Genomic DNA, 16,030 nt, shown 5'->3' with positions numbered 1-16,030 from the left:
TTTCATTAGCATTTCAGCTTTAATCACTCTCCTTCCCGCCTTCTTTTTTTTCTTTCTTCCTGTTCCTATAATTATGAAAACAAATAAACACAGAAATAAGATGGGGAGACAAGTGCACCAGTTCCCCAAATCTTCCAAGCATTTGGACTACTTCAATTTAACTATTCAGGTTTGTATTTAAACTTTTAGTAATGTAATTCTTTGACACTAATTTAAATCAGGAGCTTCATGAACTGAAGGGAGTGTGTGGTACTGACAAAAGAAAATAGTATCTAGATTTGGCTCCTTTGTTTTCTTGCTGCATGACAGCAGTTATGGATCATTTTGTCTTTACAGACCCATCTTATGTCATTCAGAACATGAGTGCGGGGAAACAAGGAAAGCTTCATGTTGTTGGTTATAATGTTTAACAATGAGTGTTTAATAAAAATCTTGACTGTTTTATGATCTCTGCTGAAATTAAAATGTCAAAACTAAGATACTCCTTTAAATTAGGGCTTAGGATGAATGACAGCTCATTTATGGAAGATGTTAATGGTTGATATAAAATAGGGAGAAATTACTGTTATTTTTGAAAATGAGCTACAGGGAATATGTCTTAATGAACAGACACTGGAGATCAAAATATGACATGGGTCTTCCAATGGGCAGACAAAAATGGGCCAGATTCTGAAAAATAGTTTGGTTGTTCTGCAGGCTTAGGACTGAATCCATGTTTGATGAAACATCCTTGCTAGGATGAAGCTACACCCTTTGTCTCAGATATGTCTGAGGATTTTTCCTGGCACTACATCATGGGTTTTCAACCTATGGTCTGTAGACCCTTGGGGGTCTACAGGCCAAGTATAAGGTATCTGGAAAAGATTACTATGATCAATCAAAAGTATGCAAATACCCACAGTTACAATTCAAAGGGGTTTTCACCTCCATTTGAAATTTTTTAGGGGTCCACAAAAGAAAAGTGGTTGAAAACCACTGCACTAGATGATGAGAGAGAGAATGAACTGTAAGTGACACATATTAATGTAGTTCATGCACTTGGAGAAAGTGCTCAGGTACTAAAGTGATAAAGACTGATGTTAGGAGGGGACCATAACCATAACCACTTTCATTAGATACCATCTTCCTGTTGCGTGACTAGTGTAGTAAATTTGTTTTAACTCTGGCCCATGTCAAATGACTGAGCTAAGCAAATCTTTCCCAGCACAAACAGTACTGGTAAAGAGCTTTCAAGATCTTTTATAAATTATAGGATCATAGGAAAGTAGGTTTGGAAAGGACTTTATGAGGTCATCTAGTTCAGCCCTCAGCTCAAAGCAGGATCATTCCAGACTAAACCATCCCAGCCAAGTGTCTCCCTAATAGTGAAAGCAAAGAACTACTAAAATAGTTCTGAATATAATTACCATATTTCAGGGTGTAAAATTTGAGTTTTGAATCCCAATTTTTGTGTCTTAAAATCAAACTTGACTTGTATACCATGCCACACCAAAAAATTGGGGATACAACTGGGCTTGGTGCTCAGCTGGCACAGCCCCATTCCCTGTGAGTGGTGCTGCTGGTGCCACTCACAGGACATGAGGCTGCACCAGCTAAATGCCAAGCCCAGCTTAGCCCAGCCTCATCCACATCCCTGTCCTCTGTGAATTGTGCTGGGCTCACAGGCAAGGGGGCCATGCGAGCTGAGTGCCAAGCCTGGCCCTGTACCCTGCGAGTCGGCTGATGCTGGTTACAGGGCATGGGACTGGGCTTGATGCTTTGCTGCCAAAGCCTCATTTCCTGTGAGCAGTGCTGGAGTTGGTGGTCCACAGTGCAGCTCACAGCGGTCCCATCCTCTACGAGCCCAGCACCACTCACAGAGATGGGGATGGGAATTGGGGCAGGGCTGGGCTCAGTGCTCATCCCCTGTGGGCAGCACCAGCAGCACCACTCACAGGGGATGGGCCTGCACCAGCGAAGCACTGAGCTCAGTCTTGTCCCCATCCCCATCACCTGTGAGCAGCAGCAGGCTTGGCGCCACTCCTAGGGGATGGGGATGGGGCCATGCCAGCCGAGTGCTGAGCCAAGCTCTTATACCATGCCTATGAAAATCCTTACCTTTCAGATCAGAAAGATGGGGTAGACCTATATAGCATGAAATACAGTAATGGTTTCAAGTGTTACCTGTTTTCCAAACAAAATTGTATAACTTCCAATGTGCAACATAAGGGGCGTGTTTAAACAAGGGACTTAACTGTGCAGCAGACTAATTTGCTGTGCAGTAAAGCATCACCATCTACACATGCACTGCAATTAGGGCTCAGTAGACTAATTTACTGTGCTGCTGGATAGTCTTGTCAGATACAAGTGGTATCTGGCAGCACAGTAAGTTACTGTGGTTAAGTGCACATGAAGACAGTGATGTTGGGATTAGTTTACAGTTGCATTAAATGCATGTGCAGATGCACCCAAAGTGACCCAGTGTTAGATCAGATATTCAGGTTATAGTCATATTGGTCTAGAGGAAAAAGTAATCAGGGCTCATGGTATGGTCTTTTATTAGACCAATGAGATTGTTGCAAAAAAAAATCTTTAATTGCAAGCTTTTGGGCACAAACATCCTTCATCAGGCATCAAGATTGCAAAAGTTGTCCTGGGTAGAAATGAAAGTTTGCATTTCATAGGATTTCACAGAGGGGTCTGTAAGCGTGTAGGGTGATTTTAGCCTCTTTTCCCCGCTTGTACTCGCCTGCCATGACTTGGATTGGATAGGAAAAAAGAAGGAGATCAGTGGACTTTGATGTTTTGATTGGTAAATACCACCCAGGTGTTAAACGCTCAAGTAAGGGTTTATTTTCCACAATAACAGATACAATCACAAGAATCTCGCCAGTTCCTTCATTGGTGAGGACATTCTGAGTTACAGATAAGGGAAAACTCTGGTCTGTTGCTTGAAAGATACTTTGTAACTAAACTGCATCCACTGCCAATTATTTCATTAGTGGAGCACTTTTCTTCATCACCTGTGGCTTGTGGCTAGAGCAGCCCCCTGCTGCTCTCACTCTATTCGCTCTGGTATCTTCTTAGCAGATGCTGCTCTGAGAGGGCCAGAAACTTGTTTGGGTTTGTCTCCCTGTGAATTGTCCCAGAGGCACAGTCAGCTCAGGGCAGAGCTGCTTCCCAATGCCTCAGTGCTTTCCTGCACTCACCACGTGTGGTCCAATCTCCTGGACCGTTGCCCGTTTTGTGTCTGACCTGTTCTCCAGCATTTTCAGCTCACGGTGCTCTCCAGGATCACAGGTAAGAATCTTTTCCCATTTTCTCCATCCTCCTGAGGTCTCGATTATCCCTGCACTTGTCCTCCAGTGCCCGAAGGCAATCAGTAAATGTCCCACTGCTGGTTTTATCTCTGGTTTTCACGGGCTAATTAACTAATCTTCCCCCAGGTATGAAAACCTCTCCACTTAGCAGGGGACATTCAGCGGTCACTCCTCCCAGAGCTAGACCAAGTAACAGGTTCCTGTCTGAGTCCCTGTTAGAGTCAATAGATGGAAAACTCCTCTGGGCAGGCAGTTCTTAGCTGGTAAGGAGTCTCTCAGTTCTCCTGTGAGGCTCTGAGATGATGATGCAAATTACCTTGAACAAAGGCAGAAGCAGTATCTCAGGTTAGATCAGTTTGAGAGAGTAACTCCAGATGGATGGCTAACAAGAAAACGCCTGATACCTGTGGGGAAAAAAAGTCCCACGATGACCATAGAGAGCAAATTTTTGGGTGTAATGCGACTGCATATAAAGAACATTGTATCATAATAGTGAATAGTGTAGGGGCAGAAATGTTAACTCCACAGTGCCAATGTGAGTAGCAAGAAAAGAAAGGCTAGAATCCCATATATTCTTTTCTGTCAGTATGTGACCATTGCCATCCAAGATAATCTATCCAGGTGAAAAATCAGCAATGACTTTGTATGCAGAAGCAGCATAAGAGCCCCAAAAGATTGTTGATAAACTGTAGGACTGTAGATAGTGAAGGCCTTTTTAATTAAATAGGAAAGGGGTTTTTTGGGGGTTTTTTTGTTTTTTTCAAATTGCTGAATGCTGTGAGTGACTATTTAATGCCTTATAAATTACAGCTATGTGGGGGAAAGTAAAACCATATTGCAGATGGTTTTGCTATTTTGCAAGCTGGGTTAATTCTAGTTAGGAACAAAATTCTCCAAAAATGTGTAGGAAAGGGAAAGCCCATAACATGGGGGAAGTCTGTATGCCTGGCACCACTGAACCCTGAAATCTGGCAGATTAGGGTGGGCGGACTATTGTAGAATCAAACAGAAGTATCAGGAAACTAGACAGATTTCCATCAGAAAGCTTTTTAAGGGTGCCTCGTCTCTGATAGAGCCATGTGGAAAACAAACCACCTCTGCAAAGTGTTTTGATGTTGAACTAGTAAATTCAAATGAAGAAGTGCTTTTTGGAATTTTTCCAAGAAACACCAAGGAGGCAGGTGTTGCTGTGGACTAGAGTTAGGTTATATTACAGCATTTGTGCATCAATGGTCTAGCTCTGCATGAGCTACCTGGATTTTGTATGGACCCCTGAGGTTACATATAGTTTGGAGGTAAGCTCACTGGCATTTTCAGTAGCATCTCAGCCAAGGGGAGGCAGTTCTGTGAAAGAAAGCCAATGAAAGTTTTCCCCCTTCTGGGTTGCATGGAGTAGGCTGTGCTGCACTGCCCGTGTTTCTCCCATTTTATGGGAGTCTTTTATTATGGATAAATAAAACACTTCAGTTTCAAGAGTTGTCAGTCTGACACACTACCCTAGCACTAAATTCACTTTAAAAAGAGACTTCCAATTGGGGAGGGAAGATTTTTGCTATATTTAATACTGGAAGCAAATTGAAATGCTTGATGGCAATAGCAGGAAGTCATGAAGAGGTCATACCACAAAGGAAGTGGGTCTAATGACAGTAAAGTTATCCAGGGTAGGTTTAAAGTGAACTCGCCTAAAGCCAATTGTGTGAACCAGCTTGAGGTGTCAGAAAGTAACACGTAGAAGAGGCACAGTAAGGCACATATTGTAAATACATCTAAACTGTGGGTGAGAAACTCTTTACAGCAGCCTTTTTCTACTAGCCTAAAGCAACTGAAGATGCTGTTTTGATCTGTCTTTTCAAAATGAAAACTTGGAATGAGAGATCACATAAGCTCAGACAAACACCTTTTTCCTAACACTATAACAGTGAACGGGCTGATAAACAATTCATCCATTTTAAAGTGTGGAAGACTTACTCATGTGAAAGTGTATCAGCTGATTTGTTGCAACTTGTTTCATTTGTCTGCTCCTATCTTGAAGTCAGTAAAGCTAAACCACAATGGTTTATCCTTGAATGAAACAGAAGGCTAATCACTGTGGTTTAACTTCCACTTACAGTGGAGTAAAATGAACAGATGAAATAGCTACAAGAGCTTCAGCTGATCCATGTTCCTGTGCCTCCTTTTCCTCCCCTTCCCCCATGCCTAACTTTAAAGCACTACCGATGAGAACCTCATTGCTCAGGCTTCTCTCTGCTTTTTCAGGCTTTTCTCCATTACGAGTCAAAGCCATGATTCACAATGAAACCAGACCAGTTGGATGTTTTTTTGTTTTGTTTTGTTTTTGCAAAAACGTTACTTTTCATGCTGGTGAGTTTACAATTTATTCACAGCACTCTACTACATGTGCATTGCAATGTAGTTGCAAAACAGAAGTTGTTCATAGTAATGGAAGCAATGGAAGCAGGGTTTTTGGCATGTTGGTTGTATCAGTGGGGAAGCTAGCAAATAAATTGCATTGATAAATGCTGACTCAGGATAACTGCCCTGGTTTAGTTCCATTTGTTTCTTCACCACCCAAAGAACAACGCTCTACTTTTGATCCCATTGCCCTAGTTATTTCAGGAAAATAACCAGGAATCATCGAGGAATTACCCCCAGTGATGAGTTAGCATCTGGCTCCAACTGCAGGTGGCATACCTGGTGGAGCCTGAACACATTAAGAGTGGGTTTTAGAAGATGCAACTTTCTCATGATATCATGGGGCCTCTATGCAACCAACCAATGTGTTTGTCAGGAGAAGCAAACCATGGATCACCTCCTGAGATGCCCTGTAGCACCACAATGTACCCCACAAGATCTGGCAGCATGAACACCAGAAGAAGTGGCCTGTGCAGAATATTGGGGAAAGACCATATAGAAAGGTTGGATTGGAGACATGATGAAGAAGACCAGGAAAAATGAAACCAAAGTCTTCATGCCAGAACACAACATGTGCATCTTCTCTGTAAAGGCAATATTAAGTCTAGGAATAAAATGACTCCTTTCCTTAAACACAGCAAAATGCTTATAAGAAGCGACTTCATTATCATTATAATTAGGGCAGGAAATATCTTCAACATTTCTGGCATATAGCCTCAATATTGGGGAAATCAAAAACTTAGCCACACTACTTCTCCATGAACAAGCACATACTTTATAAGTAACATGACTATTATTCACCAAAGTTCATACATTACACCCTCAAACATCTTTTTCTGCTATTCTGTTTATGATGCTACGCTAGATTTCCCCCCAACACTAGTAACTGTGCATATTTGGTGTAGTAGTTAAGGGTTGTGTGCAGAAAAGTTGATGGATGGAAAGCTGGTTTCCATAGAGGGACAGAGAGGTAAGGTGTGGTGCTTGATTTGAGGTGTTACAATGGAAATGGTAAAGCATGTGTTTGCATTGATGAAGGAGTAGAGAAACAGTAGTATGTACTGTTGGATGGCTTAAGTTTTCATTTACTTGCTTTTTTGATTTTTTCACCAAATGTGGTCACCAAATGTGCCTTCTTTCAACAACTCTGAATTGGCTAGCTCCGATTTTACCTTTTTAAAAGCCTTTTTTACCATACCATCCTAACTATGGACTTCCTAATATATGTGTTCCTAATAAATCTCCAGTACACAGGAAAAAAAGCAACAGCATATATAACACTATATGTACATGCACCATAGGTTATATGGAAAGGATTGGTACAAATAATGCAGCTTAGGGTGCTACCAGCTATTCATATGTAGCATAGACATAATACAATTCAATATGCTTTGGACAGATTTCCTATTCATATAAAGATGGCCAGGGGTCAGCTCTGTTGGAAAGGGAAATGGAATTTTTAATGTTTTTGTGTCATTACATTTCACTGTGGTATTTTTCTATTGACAAGAAAAAATATAATAAAAAGCTTGTTTTCATTATGTCTTAACAATTGCTACTGAAAATCCATAGTTATAGTTACCCCTATATAACTTTATATATACATATACACACTATTTATTTTTTTCTTTTCTTTGACTTTCTAGGTTCAATTGTTTCCATGGGAAGGCTGACAAATCCTGACATTCAGAGCAAGACAAAAGAGATATGGAGTTGTTATAATGATGATGGTAGAAAACTGTTAACTTTCCTAAAATTAAAGTCTGATCATTGATACAAACTTTGTTGTTTTTGCTTTTCATTCTTTCAGGCTTAGAGTGTTAAGGGATTTTAAATTTCAGAGTATATATTTTATTGCTTAGCAGCTTACTCTGTTCATCTGTAAATGATTTTGTGTTCATTTGCCACCTATACAAATATGAGTAAGAAGAAGTTTAAAAAAAAATGTATATATATGAAAACTGAGAAGTGATAAAATAATGAATTCTCTTTTCAGCTTTCTGAAATAGGATGAGGAATTCTGATCTTATCCACTGCTAGAATCTTTTTAGATTAATTTTCAAACAATGAGCCCTCCATTTTTATTTATTTTGAGGGCTGTTTTATCCTTCCTGTTCTTCTGCTAGCAGAGAAGATTAATTTCCATTGCATTTCAGGACAAAAGAAGACTCTAGCAGTGTTAGTGCCTGCTTTCTTTCATTCTTCCTTTGTACTTTCACTAGCTTGAACATTCACAAGCTTGCAATTTCTCTCATTTAATTCCTGATATGTTTTCTCCTTATCAGAAATTTGCTGATATGTAGGTACTGTATCTTGCTCCCTCCTCCAGATAATAATCTGATATATTAGACTATTAAGCTCTTGGTGCCAAAACCAGTATTGTTTATAGTGAGATGAGTAATGGACGTTAGTTATCTTAGCGGAGAATTCTAGCGGAAGCAAGACTGTAGTTCAGTGCTTAGGAACTGTTTCCACCGCTACCTCCACTTGCGACCCCATTCCCAGTTGGGCTTCCAAGCTTGCAACCCTATTTCTGCAGCTGAATTTATACTGGGGATGCAACTCCATTTGTAAGTATTAAGACCCCTAGTTTGGGATCTGCGGTTGAAGTTTTTATTTAGATATAGGTAAGTAGGGATGTAGTGTTGACCTCATCAAGTTGCACAGAGAGAACAAGTATCCTTGCCTTTTCTCCACTAGGATTTTATAGAGAGATTGCTAATGTGTATACATATGGCTTGCTGTAAAAAATCCTAGGTTTTCTGGAAGTGGAGACCTATGTAGCTTGGGAATCTATGGCTTAACCCATGATTCATGGAGTACTTAGCTCGTATACTGTTCAGTTTATTTGTAGTTAAGATGGGATGGATGAAATGAAGAGCCAAAGTAGAACTCGTGACACAGTATGTTTTTTTAAAAGGACCAATTATTTTTTGCCTTAAAAGGAACATCAGGTTTACTATGGGGAAACGTGGCTTTCATAAAAATAAAAGGAAGCAGACTGAGTGATTACGCAAGTGAGAAACTGATCAATACAACACTCTTTTTATTGTAATGTGAAAAGCTGGAGATATTCAAGCCACTGTTTTAATGGATTTTACTGAAATGGTCAGGAGTCAGCTTGGATGGTCAAGCTCTCTTCCTCTCTTTTCTCACTGGTGATGCACATTGATGCTGCAGCTTTGTCCATAGTAAAGTCCCAGCTGTTTAAACTATTCGTTTTTCATAGATTTCATAGACATTAGGGCTGGAAGGGACCTCGGAAGATCATCAAGTCCAGCCCCCTGCCCCAGGGGCAGGAAGTCAGCTGGGGGCATAGGATCCCAGCAAGACAAACATCCAGATGACTTTTGAAGGTGTTCAGAGTAGGTGCCTGAGCCACCTCCGGTGGCAGTCTATTCCAAACCTTGGGGTCTCGGACAGTAAAGAAGTTCTTCTTTATGTCCAGCCTGAAATGGTCTTGCAGTTGTTGATTTTCTTTTGTTATATTGTCAAGCATTTCTTAAGAAATACAAGAGGCAGATGACTTGGTACATTACAGGACTTAGGTCCTGAAGCATGACCTATTCAGAGCTGAAGTGCACAAGTGCAAAATTGCAAATGGGAAAAAAAAAATCTGTTGGATGCTGTCTGTCGCTGGAGGCATTGAAACTTTCCCCACTGGCCTTCAGAGCTTGGTTGGTGCAGATTCCACTTTTGAGCTAGTTTGGAATAAACCTAGATTGAGTAGATTGGCAAATATCTCCCATCTAATTTGATCAGGATGAAGAAACTAGATATTTCTCTGCCTAACTTCCAGAGGGACTTAATTTGGTAGGTGTAATGTATGTGGCCAAGAAGTAGAAGGCCTATGTTCATTTCCTTCTCAGTCGGGGAGATTCACATTCATATTTTTTACCTTCCAGGAGAGTGCCCTAAACACAACTCTAGGTTAATTTGTGCAGGGATATGAGTTTTAGCCATGTTGGTCTACAGGCAAAGAAGATAGAGAACTTTTGGCAGAGGTGAGATCTTTTATTAGACCAACTTAATAATTGCAAAAAATTCTTTATTTGCAAGTTTTGGGGCTCATGTGACGGTCTTCTGTTAATCTGTTGAAGCTATGCCACTGTGCTTTGAAGAATACAAGATTTACAGGGTCAGAGAGAGAGAGAGTGTGTGAGCAAGAAGGAGAATAATTTTATTAGGATTAGTGGTTTCTGCTCCAGGGACCATTTCTATATTTCAAAAGACTGTTTAATGTAAAATATTGAAATGATCTCTGGGACCCGAACCAGAACCCAGGTCTCTTGTTCAGGCTGAGCAAGGAATGAAACCTGAATCTTCCTCATCCTGACTGTTCTAACCAGCACATGCACCATCACTTCCCTGGATCATGCTTTAGAAGGAAAAAGTAAGCCCAGATTAGAGGTACCTGTTTCCAGCCTTTACTCAGGGGACTAAAGTAAACACTGGAGGAGTGGGACTTGAGATGCAGCCCTCTCTGAAGTGTTTCCTGTTGGCTAACTCTAGGTCTGCATGTAGGCTTTTTGAGTCACCATTCTGAAGTACCTAAGGGTTTTGGGTTCTACGCTTGGGCCTAGGAACCCAGGAACTGAAACCATTTACTGAATCTAGTCCTGAAGGGGAAAAAGTGTTTTTCAAAAGTTTGTGTTTCACTAAACTAGAAGAGAATTCAATGATACCAACAAAAGTCAGCTCTCTAGCCCAAAGATTTTCACCCTACCGCATTTCAAAGACCTGCAGCAGGGGTTAATTAAAGACTATTAAAGGTGGCAAGAATCTTTTGAAATGGAAACATAAGAAAGCCTTTGAGAATGCTTGAATTAGTATCCAAGTGAGAAAGTTTATGCTTCATCACCTTCTCTGACACATCTGATACCATTAGCTATATCACTGAATGCAGTTATACTTGTCCATTTTTCAAAATGCTTTCCATTCAGCTGGTAAATTATTATTCAGCTAGGTTATAAATGTGCTCTATTCCAAATAAGGTACATGTGTTTCTGAGAGTTCAGGTCCCAACAAGCTCAGGCAAAATGCAATTTTCTGTCTGGGTTTTCACCCTCTTCCATTCTTTCATTCTGAAAAATGAAAAGATTGTGTGCAGTCAAAGTCAGCCATTTTTATCAGCTTTCTGCATATAATCTTTCTAAAGACACAACAGTAGCAGCAAGTGGACAATCTTAGACTGGCAAAAGTGTGAGGAACTGCATTGTGCTTGTGGTTACGTAGAAAATCCATATTCCTGGAGAAGCAAACTTCCTTGTCACTCACGCTCACCCACAGAGCTGTCAAGCCAGCAATATTTTTTTTTCACAGCTGCAGGCACCTTCAAAGAAAATTCTCCCAAAAGACTATTTGTCTTTTTTAGCTATAAAAGTTTTATTGTTTGCATTATATATTGGTACTTTAAAGATGTTTTCTTCTCTCTCTCTCTCTGTCTCCCCCACCTCCCTCCCACTTCCTCTCCTTTTATATATAAAGAAAACATCCTTAAAGTACCAAATATAATGGAGACAACAATAAAAATTATATATACAGCATTTCTGCTCAGGGTAAAGGAAATTATTTTGTGTTGCTGTAAATTAGTCATTATTTAGTTATAAACTATCCACTTTAGTTTTTGTCCTGTATCATTTTTAGTGGATTGTTGCTGTATAGATAGGAATTTGTACCTAAACATTTTAAAGAGGCCATTAATGGCACATTAATGCCATTTTGTGGGGCAGGAGGAACTTACACATCACGTTGCATAACTCCTGCACTCATTGCTTTCATAGATTTCATAGACATTAGGGCTAGAAGGGACCTTGGAAGATCATCGAGTCCAGCCCCCCGCCCAAAGGGCAGGAAGTCAGCTGGGGTCATAGGATCCCAGCAAGATAGGCATCCAATTTACTCTTGAAGGTGTTCGATGTAGGTGCTTGAACCACCTCCGCTGGCAGACTGTTCCAGACCTTGGGGGCTCAGGCAGTAAAGAAATTCTTCCTTATGTCCAGCCTGAAATGGTCTTGCAGTAGTTTATAATCATTTGACCTCGTCATCCCTTGGGGCGCTCTGGTGAGCGAGCGTTCCCCCAGATCCTGGTGGTCACCCCTGATAAACTTATAGGCGGCCATCAAATCACCCCTGAGCCTGCGTTCTTCCAGGCTGAAGAGCCCCGTGGTTCTCAGCCTGTTGTTGTAAGGTCTGTTTTCCTGACCCCTGATCATGCATGTGGCTCTTCTCTGGACTCTCTCAAGCTTCTCCACATCCTTTTTGAATTGTGGGGCTCAAAACTGGACTCAATACTCCAGCTGTGGCCTCACCAAGGCCGAGTACCAGGGGAGAATTACATCCCAGGATTTGCTTGAGAAGCATCTATGGATGCAAGCCAGTGTTTTGGTCACTTTACTAGCCGCAGCATTGCATTGGAGGCTCATGTTCATCTTGTGGTCAATGATGACCCCCCAAGTCTCTTTCTTCCGTAGTGCTAGCCAGCGTAGCACTGCTGAGCCTATAAGGATGCTGCAGGTTTTACCTCCCAAGGTGGAGAACCTTGCATTTTTCAGTGTTAAATACCAGGAGGTTCTCATCCACCCATTTGCTGAGCCTGTCCAGGTCAGCCTGGATTGCCGTCTTGTCTTCAGGTGTGGATGCTTTGCCCCAAAGTTTGGTGTCATTGGCGAACTTGGCCAGTTCACTTCTGACTCCAATATCCACATCATTAATGAAGATGTTGAACAATATGGGTCCAAAGACAGAGCCTTGGGGGACTGCACTGGTCACAGGACACCATGATGAGTGATTGCCATCAATTACAACCCTCTGGGTTCAACCATGGAGCCCATTTCCCAACCAGCAGATAATGGTGGACCCAAGGCCACAATTGGCCAGTTTCGCCAAGAGGTGATCATGGGATACCAGATGGAAGGTTTTTCTGAAGTCAAGATATATGACATCAATCTTCTTCCTTGTCCAGGTGAAAGTTCACCGGGTCATAAAAGCAAACCAGTGCTGGCTATCCCTTAGGATGTTGGTGTCGGCCAGTCCTATAAGGATGGCCTCTTTAATAAGCTTTTCTAAGACCTTCCCTGGGATAGAAGTCAGGCTGATGGGCCTATAGTTTTCTCAATCCACTTTCCTCCTTTTCTTGAAGATCGGCACCACATTGGCCTTCTTCCAGTCTTCGGGCACTACACCAGAGCACCAGGAGTTCTCAAAGATCAGTGCCAGGTGCTGAGCTATGATGCTCACCAGCTCCTTGAGTACCCTGTAGTGTAAACTGTCAGGGCCAGCTGACTTGAAGGTATCCAGCCTCTCAAGGTGTTCCTTCATGAGGTCAGCATTGATGGAGGGCAGGGGATCTCCCTCACCTGGACCTCCCTGTCCTGTAGTAGGCATGGATGTCCCATGAGACTGATGAAAGACCGATGCAAAGTACCCATTTAATGGGTTGGCTTTTTCCTGAGCATCCATTGTCAGTTGTCCCATCTGGTTCAGCAGTGTTGCCCTTGCTTTTCCTCCGGCTCCCCACATATCAGAAAAAGGACTTTTTATTGTCCTTGATGCTTGAAGCTAGTTGGAGTTCAGTTCCAGTCTTGGCTTTCCTGGTTTGCTCCCTGCAGCACTGGACCAGTGTAAAATATTCCTCCTTGGAAGTGAATCCCATCCTCCAACCTTTGCAGGACTTTCTTTTTAGCTTGTGCATTGAGGATTGCTCCCTTCAGGAGCAACCACTCTTCCTGAATACCCCTTTCCCCTGGAGTCATGGTCCCTTAGGGCCTCACTGACAAACCTCCTGAGTTTGTCAAAGTCGGCTTTCCAGAAGTCAAGGGCTTCAGCGTTGCTGACTGATTTGCCAGATTTATGGTGGATGGTGAAGGTGATCAGCTCATGGTCACTGTCGCCCAGCTTCCCATCGATCACTAGGTCACCAATTAGGTCATCCCCAGTAGCCAGTACCAGGTCGAGCAGCGCTTTACCTCTCATTGGCCTGTAGACTTCTTGAGTCAGGTAGAGGTCATCCATGCATAATAGGAAGCTTTGCAGACACTCAGATTTTGCTGAGTGATCCTCCCATGAGATGTCTGGGTAGCTGAAGTCACCCATGACAACCATGGTCCTGGAGCATGCGGCCTCAGCCAGTTCCCGGGTGAACTCCCGGTCATGCTGTTGACTTTGGGTGGGAGGTCTATAGTAGACTCCCACCATTGTGTCCCCTGTGTTATGTTCCCCATGGATTTTAACCCAGAGGGTCTCAAGTCATCCACCCTGGTCGCCAACATCAGCTTGCAGGGACACGTAGCTTTCTTTAACATAGAGAGCTGATGATGATGGCTGCTCAAATTTCAGTAAGTCTCTGAGTGATCCTTTGATCTTAATGGCCTCTACACATGCAGGTAAAGGCATGATGGGACCTGATGAGCACTCCACACAATCGGGCCTCCTGCCATGTCACATGCACATGACAGGTAGCATGACTGTGGGACTGTGACTCAGATCCCATCATGCCTTATTGTTGGTTCAAGGAGAACCTGATCCCAGGCTCCCTCTACAGAGGAAAGAAGCAAGCTGCCATGGCTTGGAGCCCCCTCAGTTGACTCACTCGCAGCCATGGGGATGCCCCAGGGGTACCTGTGGCAGGGAGACTGCAGCTGAGGCAGTGTGCCTGTTTTGGGGTTGCTCCAGGCACCCCTGTGGGTGTGAGCCCACAGATGATTGGGCTCCCATCTGAGAGGCCTTGTGCTCCCAATGGCTGGGAGCCAGCATCAGCTGGGAGTTTTCAGGCTCAGGTGTTCACATCGACCTCCACTACCCCCCAGCTGGGATCTCCAGTCAGGTACTGGTGCTGCTGGGAGTCTCATTGGTTGATGGAACTCCCAGCTGTGGCAGCACATGGTGCACCCATTGCAGCTGGGGACCTCGTCAGCTGTCAGGGCTCCCAGCCTTCACAGCATAGATTACACATGCAAATTAAAGCTAGATAGAAACCAGCTCTAAAATTATTACACATTTTCCAGCTCTAATGTAATAGCTGGTTGGACCATTTTAAAGTGTGATAGTTAATTAGCACACACAGTCAGTCTAAATTCATTGTGCAATTAACCAGGTAATTGCATCATAACATGTAGAAGGGACCTAAGAGGAAGTTTGTGCAGATTATTCAGACCTCTTCTATTTACAAAATGGGGTTAACACAAACATATTAGTTCATGGTATCTGGCACTTCCAATTCAAACCAGGATCTAAAGAAGAAGAGGTGCAGCAGCCCTGAACATGGAGGGAAAATTTTACTGGTATTAAAGATGTCAGCCCCCAGAGAAACTCAGCACAGTTTAGGTAAAAGCTGCAGCAGTAAACAAAGCAGTCCTGAAATACTCTGATCATTTCTTTCTCCTAAGCCCTCAGGGGACAGTCTCACTTGTCTCCATTTTTCCTTATATCTATATGAAGCAAGACAAGCAGGTAAGAAAACATGCATGGAAATGCCAGCTGTATATGGATACCATCTAGCTTGACATCTATTTTATGTCAATCAAAAATAGCAATATCTCCCAGTTTTCTCAATACCTGAACACAGAGTAGATAGTTGCAGCTGAACACAAGCAACACTGGGATGCTGCTGCTTGTTAGAAGCAAATGACTTGAAGAATCCTTCTTTTGTAGAGTATTTGTTCTGATGCACATTATTGTCAATATCTGCCTTGAGATTATGCCAGTCTGTAGTCCTGAGGTGATTTAAAAGTCCACAGTCTCTCTGGATGTTTAAATAGCTGACGCTGAAGAAAAAAGGCAAACATTTTCACCCTGCCCCTCTACCTCAAACCCTCCTCCCCACAAAAAAAACAAACCATCAAACTCAAATACTTCCACCTCTTGTCTGGCTGGAAGGTTGTATCCTATTTTACTGACTACCATCTTGACCTTGTTAAACTTCACAACCTTTTACTGAATATAGGACTGAAACTACATACCCAGAATATGCAAAACCCCATCTACTTAACAGTATGGATCATCACAAGTACATTTTGCTGCTCTGCTCTTTGCCCTTTCTTTTCACTGAAGAGACCTCAGTTAAGGCAAGGGCGGGAAATTATTTGGGCTGGAGGGCCACTTAGACTTTTGGTGAGCTTTTGCATGCCAGAGAGGGGGTGGTGGGGTAACGGTTGGGGTGGGGGAGACAATAGTTGGGGGGGCAATTGATCCTATCCAGCCTCTGGCCCATGCACCCTCATCTACTGCTAGAAGCAGCAGAGGGAGCAGGAGGGTGCGGTCTCCATGGAGCCCAGCTGGGACCCCCAAAGTTAGGGCATACTCAGCCAGGACAATGGGAT

The 16,030-nt window shown here is 42.6% G+C and overlaps 1 pseudogene; it reads left to right on the top strand.

The window, feature by feature from the left end:
• LOC149863068 (serpin I2-like) overlaps window positions 1-7,485 on the top strand; it is a 36,557-nt pseudogene extending 29,072 nt beyond the window's left edge.
• The last annotated feature ends 8,545 nt before the right edge of the window (window positions 7,486-16,030 follow it).

This window comes from Crocodylus siamensis, chromosome 6, assembly GCF_052110815.1.
Source record: "Crocodylus siamensis isolate JL-2025a chromosome 6, ASM5211081v1, whole genome shotgun sequence".
Lineage (NCBI taxonomy): Eukaryota > Metazoa > Chordata > Crocodylia > Crocodylidae > Crocodylus > Crocodylus siamensis.
Note: the sequence above shows the minus strand (reverse complement) of the source record. Positions and strands in the feature narration are given on the sequence as shown.